Genomic DNA, 9,577 nt, shown 5'->3' on the forward strand with positions numbered 1-9,577 from the left:
ATGGCTGCAGGGGTGTCTCAGGCAAGATGTCTCCCAAGGGGCTGTTTCTTGTAACTGTCAGGCTATTCTTTGAAGGAGAACTCCCTTTTGGTCCCTGGCAACAACCTGCAGAAGAGTGGCTTAGCCAGGGGCCTCACTGAGCGGCTCCATGGATGCCCTTGGAGAATCTCAGATGTTGGAAGCCAGAGGCAAGATCTGCCAGGCTCAGAAGTCCCTTGGATGTCACGGGGTTGGGGAAGCACTTCCTCCTCTCCTCTCTGCTCTCCTATAGCCTCCCAGGCAGCCACCACCCAGCTCCTATCCCCAACAAAGTCCTGTGAAGGAATATGTTCCCCAGCAGCTGTTGTGTGGTGTGGGAGAGATCTTCTGTATGAGTGGAGGGGGCCATGCTCCTTCCTCTTGCACCCCAGACAGGCAACACAGGGTCCCATGTCACATATAGCATGTAAGAGCTTTGGGGCCAGATTACCAATGCTGTGTCCCTGGTGGTCAGCTGAAGTCCTATCTGAATGACCAGCTGGTTGATCTGGAGAGAGTGTGGGCTGTTTCCTTCCAGCATGGTCAGCTACATCCCCTGGTCTCTGACCTCCTCGCTATAGCCCCATCCCAACCAGCACCACAGCTCTCTGTCCCCAGCCCTAGCTTTCACTTAGCTCTGCTAGACTCACCACCCATAACGAGTCACTCTTGGAGGCAGACTGTCCTGTCAAAGCAGCTGAGAAGGAGTGGCAGGAGCCTACATGCCCCAGATGCCCAAATGAGGCTCCAGGGAAGGCCTAGGTCCAGGGGAGTGAGGCAGCAGGGCAGGAACACTATGGAGGAAGCCCTAAGCGCAAGCACAAGGGCCCAGAGAGGCCAAAGAGGGTGAGGAGGGCCCATGTGGGGGCTTATGACAGAGGGGACCTATGACTCCAGGGGCTCTCGGAGCCCTGGGAGAGGGGTATCCTGGGATGGAGGCTGAAACTCCCACCCAAAGAGGCTCAAACTGCCCCCATCTCCTGCCTCTGTACCTAGGGATCCCCACTTGCCCCTCCACCCCTGCTGGGGTCCCAGCCTGTGCTTCTGCCTCCAGTTCTCTTCTTAGCTGTCTTTGGTCAGAACCCAGAGTTCTCTGGAGAGACTGGGAAGAAGAGTGAGAAAGGAGAAGACTAAGAGCATCCCCAGTCTGCTACCAATCCTGTGCCATTTACACCCAGCAGATATGAGATGTCATACCACCTACCCAGTCCAGGCAGACCCAGGCCTGACCCCCAGCCCTGACCACAGCCCTGGCATTGAACTTCAGACTTGTCCATGACTCTAAGATTGACCCTAGCTCTGCCATGACCCCTAGCCTTGCTCATCACCTTGGGATCTATCAACCCCTACCAATGAACTGTAGACCCCAGGTCTGCCCAAGACCCTCAGATTTACCCAATGTCACCGGTGACCCCAGGACTCACCCATGCTTTGCTCAAGTTCTTGGTATTATCCCCTGGTCCTGTCAATGACTCCAACACCCCCTGGATGTGCTGCTCTCATGCCCACTTTGCTTACGAACAGCACTGCTGAGGAAAAGTGGGCTTGGACACCAGGAGATCCCACTCCTGTTTCCCTGTCTGCAAAATGGGGCCAAGAGCAATGAGCACCTCCTGGGGCCGCTGTGAGCATCGGGCCATACTGCAAATGGAGGTTGTGGCTGGTAGGCCTGGGTGGACATGTTTTGCTGGGTCCAGTCTTTATTGTCTCAAAGACAGACTCACTGCAGGGAGCCCAGGCCAGCCCCAAGAGTCCCAGAAACCAGCAAAGAAAGATATTCTGAGTGATGGCTGCACCCTGTGGTTCAACCCTGGATGGGGGATGAGAAAGGAGAAAAAGTTGCCAGGCTCTGTCCCTGGGGAACCACAGGGCAGCCAGGCAGGCGAGAAACAGCTCAGGGCCCATGGGGACGAGCTGGAGGCCAGGGCTTAGAAGAGGCTTACAAGGTCTAAAGAAGAGATGAGAGGAGGTCTTCTGCGAGAGAGCTCCAGAGGCAGGGCATGGGGTGGAGGGCAGCGTGTGGCTGACTTTGGTGTAAACAGCTGGCTTCTTGGGGAAGTTATACTCATTCCCCCAACTCGCCATTCATGCTTGGGCCCAGATGCCACCAATGTCACAGACCAGGCGGCTTCTGGAATCACCCTGGGGAGAAAGAAAGTGTCCAGAGGTGCAGGGATGCCCAGGGCCAGTTCTCCTGGACACAGAAACCTAGTCCTCCACCCCTACCCCAGTCCCCCAGCCTCCCTCTAGCACTTCAAGCCCAGAGCTAGGAGGAAGAGGGTCAATGCACTGAGAGTTTTTGGGAGCAGGTAGGGGTGGCTGGTCTGGGAACTAGAGGGGGATGGAATTTCTGCAGATGGGACAGGCAGTGTGACAGGGACCATCTATTCTCTAAATAAAATTTAAATTTCTGCTACAGTTGAGTATTTCAGAGTTGAGACTCAGAGAAGCACTTTCGAGTTGCTGACTGATATTTCCAGTTGCTTCATTTTCTATGTAAAATCTCTCTTCTTTCAGGGAAAACAGTGAGGCGTGTGGCAGGTGCATATAAGAGCAGACAGGGAAAGACACCACCAATCAAGCCCAGAAATGACTTGCTCTGCATGAAAATATGGTCAAAGGCTCACAGTGGTTTTTTTTTGGGGGTGGGGGGTATTCTGGCCCCAAAGGAAAAACTCTCAAGAGAGAGATAAGATCAGTCTCAGATTTTGAATGTTCTGATTTTTTTTTTTTTTCAGTGCTGGGAGGGGACCCACAGTCTAGGAATGTGTTCTACCACTGAGCTACATCCTGACCCCCATCGTATTTATATAATATTTCAAAGCAGAAGGGCTGGGGTGTAGCTGCGTGGTAGAGCACATGCCTAGCCTGCATGAGAGGCGGGCTCCATCCCCAGCACCGCAAAGAAAGAGAGACAAAAGCTCCACAAAAAGAGAGAGATGGGGCTTGGGAACTTTGTGGGTTTTCTTTTAGAATTGACCCTTGTATTTTAAAAAATAAATGAAAAAAAAAAAGATGTTGAGGGGGCTGGGGTTGTGGCTCAGTGTAGAGCGCTTGCCTCACATGTGTGAGACACTGGGTTCAATTCTAAGCACCACATATAAATAAATGAGTAAAATAAAAAAAGTCTGTCAACATCTTAAAAACAACAACAAAAAGAGATGTTGACCTCTGTCCTGGGAGGTACAGGGATAGTGGGGAGGGCAACACTCTGCCCATTGGGGGGTCCTGGTGGGGGGATGGGTGTGGTTATCCTACTGGGCAGGAGTTCTCTTGGCCTTTCTCAAAGCTGGCACACAGCATACCCTTAAGGACGGTGGGTTTCCAGCAGGTGTCACAGGTCTGGGAGCCAAAGAGGGGCACCTCAGCTACTTCAGGGTGAAGGGTAAGAGGAGGTCATTGTCCTCACCTCCTGGCTCCCAGCTGGTTAGCCCCAAACACCAACTTGGATAGACTCATGATAAAAAATCATTCCTTCTGCTTCCCGGAGCAGGGGTCTCATTTGCATGAAATCCCACCCCTACGCCAAGGTAGCCCCAGCAGGAGAACACTGATTGTCTTAATGAATGTTCACAAGCCAGGGAGACTTGTTCCCTTCCTTCTCCATCCAGGCAAACACATAGATATGGGGTGGCTCTGTGGGGCTCTCCTCTCTCTCAGTGGTCGGGCAGCAGGGTGGGATGGTTGCTCAGTGGCCCAGGACCGTGGTCAAGTGACATCCACATGACCATACTCTGCTCAGCTTTCCAAGTCTCAGGTCAAAGGTGATTTAGTAGAGTGAATTGAATAGTGTGACCTCCAAATTCACATCTACCCAGAACCTCAGAATGTGACCTTGGAAATAAGGGCTCTGCAGATAGAGGCAATTAGTCAAGATGAGATCAGCATGGATTATTAGGGTGAGAGTGTCTTATAAAAGACTGAAGAAGAGATGGTCCAGGAAGACACACATGGGGCAGGAGCCACAAAGATGGAGGCAGAGTCTGGAGTGATGTGTTGAAAGCCAAAGACGACCAGGTGCTAGCAGAGGCTGGGAGAGACAAGGAGAGAACTCTGCAAAACCTCCAGAGGGAGTAAGACCCAAACAACACCTTAATTTCAGACGACAGCCTCCTGGACTGAGAGGGAACACCGTTCTGCTTTATAAGCCTCTCCGTTTGTGGTCATTTGTTAGGGCAGCCCCAGCAGACTGAGATGAGATGCTGTCACAAATGTGAGCAATGATGAAGATAAAGCTGATAACAGTCACCGACCCTTTGAAAAATGCCCCCAAAGTATCATGCCATGCAACCCATGCATTAACCCTATCAGATTGGCACTCACAAGATCTCCCTCACCGGAGAAAGAACCATGACCCAGGGAGGCAGCTGGAGACCACCTAGAAAGGACTGTCCAGGCAGGCCCTGTGGGTGCAACCCATGGAAAAAGACCCACTTTGAAATTAAAAGCTGTAAATCATTTTAACTTCCCAGCTTCCTCACAGTGAGAACAAAGCTGAAGCCCCCTTAGCCCTGAGGGAGTGTCAGGACTGTGACAGGTTCACAACATAGATAATCCACATATGTGTGTTTCCTGCCTTCTGTCCCACTGTGCTCCTCTACCTCTACATCCCCTCAAGATGGAGATCTGAGAAAGAAAAAATTCCCCATCTTCCTCAAAGCTGGCTTTGAATGAGACCTACTCCCTCCCTCTGCTGGGCCCAGCACTCATCTTTTGGTTATTGGGTGCTGGGAGGACCACTGGGGGCTGAGGGTAGTGGCCCAGGGACAAGCTCACGTGGCACTGTTTCTACAGGCACCACCCTGACAGGTGTAGCTCCTCCGTGTAAGTCTGTATGAGGGTGGAGGCTGGGGAAGCTGGCCCCAAGGGAGGACGTCAGGACCAGGCCCTGCAGAGTCACCTTCTGGCTCTCCCACCTTCTCACCCGCTCTGAACAGGAAGGGGCTGGATGGGCAGTGGAGGTACAGAGCCCAGAACTTGCCACAGGCATCTTGGACAAACACACCCACTCAGCCCTGTTGGCCATTGACCTTCCATCCCCAGGCTCTGTGGGCCTTAGGTGGGCCAGGACACCAGGGGTGAGAGAGGTAAACTCATTAATCAAGGACACTGGATCCCAACAGGAAAAATGGAAGTACCTGCCCTCTGACCACCCACAGCCAGTGCCTTTACATCTGCCCACTTGCCGCCAGGGGGCGGCAGTGGGCCTGTCTCTTGGGATCAGGGGCCTCCCAGATGTGCTGCTGGGCAGGGATCTCTGGCCAGCCTTGGCACTGGGGCTGCCCTCCACCTCACCTCCAGGTAACCAACTTCCAAGGGCCTCAGTGCCCCAGGGACATGATGACCCACTGAGCACCCAAATGCTGGAGTGCAGTGCAAATCATGCATGGTGACAACCCTGGTGTGATGGCTTCTCCACTTGTTCATTTTCATCTCTAACTGATCTCCTGAATTCTGAGGGAGGAAATGTGGATTTTAGTTGCTTGAGTATTTTGAACACCTTTTTGCTTATGTGTTCCCAAGACTTCTGCTCTGGGGACACAGAGGGACATGCCTCCTACATCTTTCAGTGGAATGCAACTTTTAAAAATATATATTTATTTTTAGTTGTAGATGGACACAATATCTTTATTTTATTTATTTTTATATAGTGCTGAGGATCGATTTTTATGTGGTGCCCAGGGCCTCAAACATGCTTGGCGAGCACTCTACCACTGAGCCAGCTTCAGAATGCAACTTTTTAAACAAAATTTGCTTTTAGGTGTTGATGTTGTTATTCACTTATTTATATGCAGTGCTGAGAATCGAGCCCAGTGTCTCTCACATGCTAGGCGAGTGCTCTACCACTGAGCCCCAGCCCCAGCCCCTGAATGCAACTTTTGTCTATGGAAAAGATCCTCAATTTTCAAACCAAAGACCTCTATCCTTGGACTTGTTTTATCTGACGTTAAAATTTCCTCATCTGCTTTCATCTTTTGTGCAGTTCTTTTGACAATGTATATTAAAGCTGAAACAGAAAGAAAGCATTTAGAAAGAAATGGCAGGCTGCGGATGTAGCTCACTGGTAGAATGCCTAGCATGCACAAGTCCCTGGGTGTGATCACAGGTACCACCAACAAAAATCAAATAGAAAGAAATGACCAAAAAAAAAAAAAAACTTTCGGGGCTACAGTTTTGGCTCAGCAGTAGAGCATTTACCTAGCATGTATGAGGCACTGAGTTCAATATTCAGATCCACATAAAAATAAATAAATAAAATAAAGGTATTGTATTCACCTACAAATAAAAAATTAAAAAAACAATAACAACAAAAATCTTTTCTCCACCCACTTCTGCTTGCACCCACACGAATGTACTTCTTGGCATCTAATAAGAATATCCACTATTGCTAAGTGTGATGGCCCACACATGTGATCCCAGTGACTTGTGAGGCTGAAGCAGGAGGAGTGCAAGTTCAAGGTCAGCCTCAACTCTACCATGCGGCCAGCGCAATGGTTTCATTAATGAGGTTCTTGGCATAAAAGTTAGCTAGCAGAGATCGAAATAAACACACAGACTCAGTTACCTTTTTCTATGACCAGGTCCGAGACAGCTCCCCTCTCTGGTTCCCTTCTCTAACCGCCCGGCAGGGCAGCAAGGGTTACTCAGGGCTAGCAGGAGAGAGAGGGTGAGCACGCCAGGGAGTAGCCTTTTATTGGGGAGCAAGAAATTCAGGGGAGAATTCCATCCAATGAAGGTTGAAGGGGGGGCCGCACTCCAAGGTCAGGGTCAGTGATTGGGCCTCCGGGGTCAGTGGTCAGTTACACCCCCACACGGACAGGTTCTCTCAACAGGAGAGGGCCGGGAAAGCTCCGACACAGCCAGAGCGCCTCAGACCCTGACCGGGAGTCACCCAGTCATGTGTGAGAATGGCTCCCGACACTCAACAGTTAGCAAGACCTGCAGCAAAACAACAACAACAACAACAAAAACAACTGTCAGTGTAGCTCAGTGTCTCTGGATTCAATCTCCAGAACCATTTAAAAAAGAAAAAAAAGGAAAAGATACTCACATATTCTCATTAACTCAATGATGGAGTTTGCAATTGCAAAAGAAACTGAAGTTTCACACGATTCAGAAACCTTATAGGGATAAAGACATAATCCTCCCACTTGAGGAGTTTCTGTACTGTGCAGGGCAGTTCCCAGTGGATGAGATCCAATGCCTGGCCTGTAAACCTCCTTTGAAGACATCACTACAGTCCTTGTCATCTGTCCAGTATCGCCTGCATCAGTGAGCTCCTCCCAGGAACTCCCAAGAGCTGCAGCCATCATGATTGACCCTCTCTGTGCTCACTGGTAGTTGCTCAGCTGCGGAGTGTGGGGCCGAGGAGGTGACTCTCCCTGGCCCTGGTGACCTATTTCCTGGGAAAGGCAAGAGCCTTCCAAGCCCTCCCCTCTGAGGGTGCCCATCACTTGCTTCAGCCCATGTGGTGTCAGGAATGTTCCAAGTGCAGCTAATGCGCCAGCATCTTCGGACTCATTCAGTCTGGACACTGCCCTCTGCACACACAGCTGGAGCACAGGGGCGGGACCCCAGCATGTCCCAGCCCAGAATGAGCTGCTGGGGGGAATCCTAGAGTGCGACTGGCCCTTTGCTTTCTCCCAGCCCACTCTCTGTTTCAAACACTTTTTACTGTGGGAAATGTGGGTGTACACTGAGGCATAAGAGTCCAACAGTGCCCTGCCCACTCCAGCTTGGACACTCAGCAGTGCAGAGGCCATCTTTACCTTCTAATTTATTTATTTACCCATGTACATGTGTCACTGGCGGCTGAACCCAGATTCTTGCACAAGGTAGGCAAGTATTCTGACCCCGAGTTAAATCCCCACATTCCGGGGGTGGGGGGTAGACTCGGGCTCTGTCTCTCTCTCTCACTTTCTCCCTCTTTATTTATTATTTTAAGACAGGGCTACCAAAGTTGCCCAGGCTGCTGGTCTGGGACTTGGGATGCTCCTGCCTCATCCTCCTGAGCTGCTGGGATTACAAGCATTCGCCACCACATCTGGCTGAATCTGTCTTTACAGCCTTCTCTCGTGGAATCCCTCCTCCAAATCCTTGTTCTGCCTTATGAATTCCTTTCTTTGCTTTCTATTCCAGCTTACCACTGCATTCCTTAGCTTTGACCAAACTAGTGCTGAGCCCTTCTGCTAAAATGTTCTGCTCAGCAGTGATATTTTAAACTTCTCCACACTCTCTTTTCTCCAGTTGCTCCTTTCCTGGACAATCCTTGCCTCCTCCTGGAAGACTCCTCCTGTATCTTTCTGAGGGACACTAGTTCCAAGTTTCCCAGTTGTAGAGGGGTGTAGTGGTGAATGCTGGTAATCCCAGTGACCACAAGGCTGAGGCACGAGAATCCCACATTCAGCACAGCCTTGGTGACTGAACTGTCTGAAACTTTGTTTAAAAGGGCTGGGGGTGCGGCTGGGCGTTAGAGCATCCCCAGGCTCTGTCTCCAGTATGAAAAACAAAATAAGTAGTTTCCCAGTTGTCTGCTCTCCGTGGATTATCTGGGCTTTCTCTGTGGTCAGCTGACCTCCCCGCAACAGACCCTCTGATGAAGGCCCGAGTTCTCCTGGAATATTCTCCATCCTCCTTGTTGGGCCGTCCAGGGCCAACTCAGCAGGAGCAGGGGGTTCCAATCCAGCACAGTCCAAGCAAAGCACTGGCCCTTGACCAGCTCTGGGGAGACCACAGGTGCCCTTGGATGATCCTTCCTGAGGAGTGTCCCTGCAACCTTGGAGAATGGTGCCACTCCGGGTCCCACTAACAGTGGGATTCCCCGAGGGGCTTGGGCCACATGCAGAGACTGAGTAACAAGGTTCCCACCTGGGCATCTCATGCCTCCCTGACCACGCCTCAGTACAGCCCTGGTGACCAGAAGCTGCTATCTTCCCTTGTGGCACTCCTTCGGGCCAGCAGTCTCAGGTCCACTCTGGGAGAATTCAGCCCTGTCCACTGGCCTCTGCTGGGGAACACCTCTGGAGAGAGGCTCACGCTTGTGTCCTCACCCAGGAGCACACTGACTCTTCTGAGTTCTGTGGGACCCGGTGGACTCTCTGACCAGGGGGTGTTGGTGCTGACGCCTGGCTGGCTGTCCATTCACAAGTGGGACTGGTACACTGCCCCCACTCCCACAGGAAGCAGAGGCCCTGGAGGCCGGGGCAGTTGTGTGAGCCCACTGCAGGCAGCAGGCAGAGAAGGAGCTCGAGCCCTGTGCATGGTCCCAGCCCAGCTCCGTGGTTGCAAAGGAGCAGCACCTTTAGCAGGAGGCGCCACACTGCTGACTCCAGATCAGCCTGCCAGGAGGAGGTGCTAATGGGCTTCCTGGGGGGCTCCTGGCTGAGGGCCATGTCCTTGTTCCTGGGGGAGTTGTGGGTGGGGGAAAGAGGGCATCAGAGGAGGCAGCCAGCACTCGTGGGCTGCAGAAAGAAAGGGGGTGTTGGGGTTCACTGGCTGCAGCATCACATCAAGACGTGTGACGGCTGACCAACTCCTGTAGGAGCTGAAGGCACTGTGG

This window comes from Callospermophilus lateralis, chromosome 19 (assembly GCF_048772815.1).
Source record: "Callospermophilus lateralis isolate mCalLat2 chromosome 19, mCalLat2.hap1, whole genome shotgun sequence".
NCBI classification, from domain to species: domain Eukaryota; kingdom Metazoa; phylum Chordata; class Mammalia; order Rodentia; family Sciuridae; genus Callospermophilus; species Callospermophilus lateralis.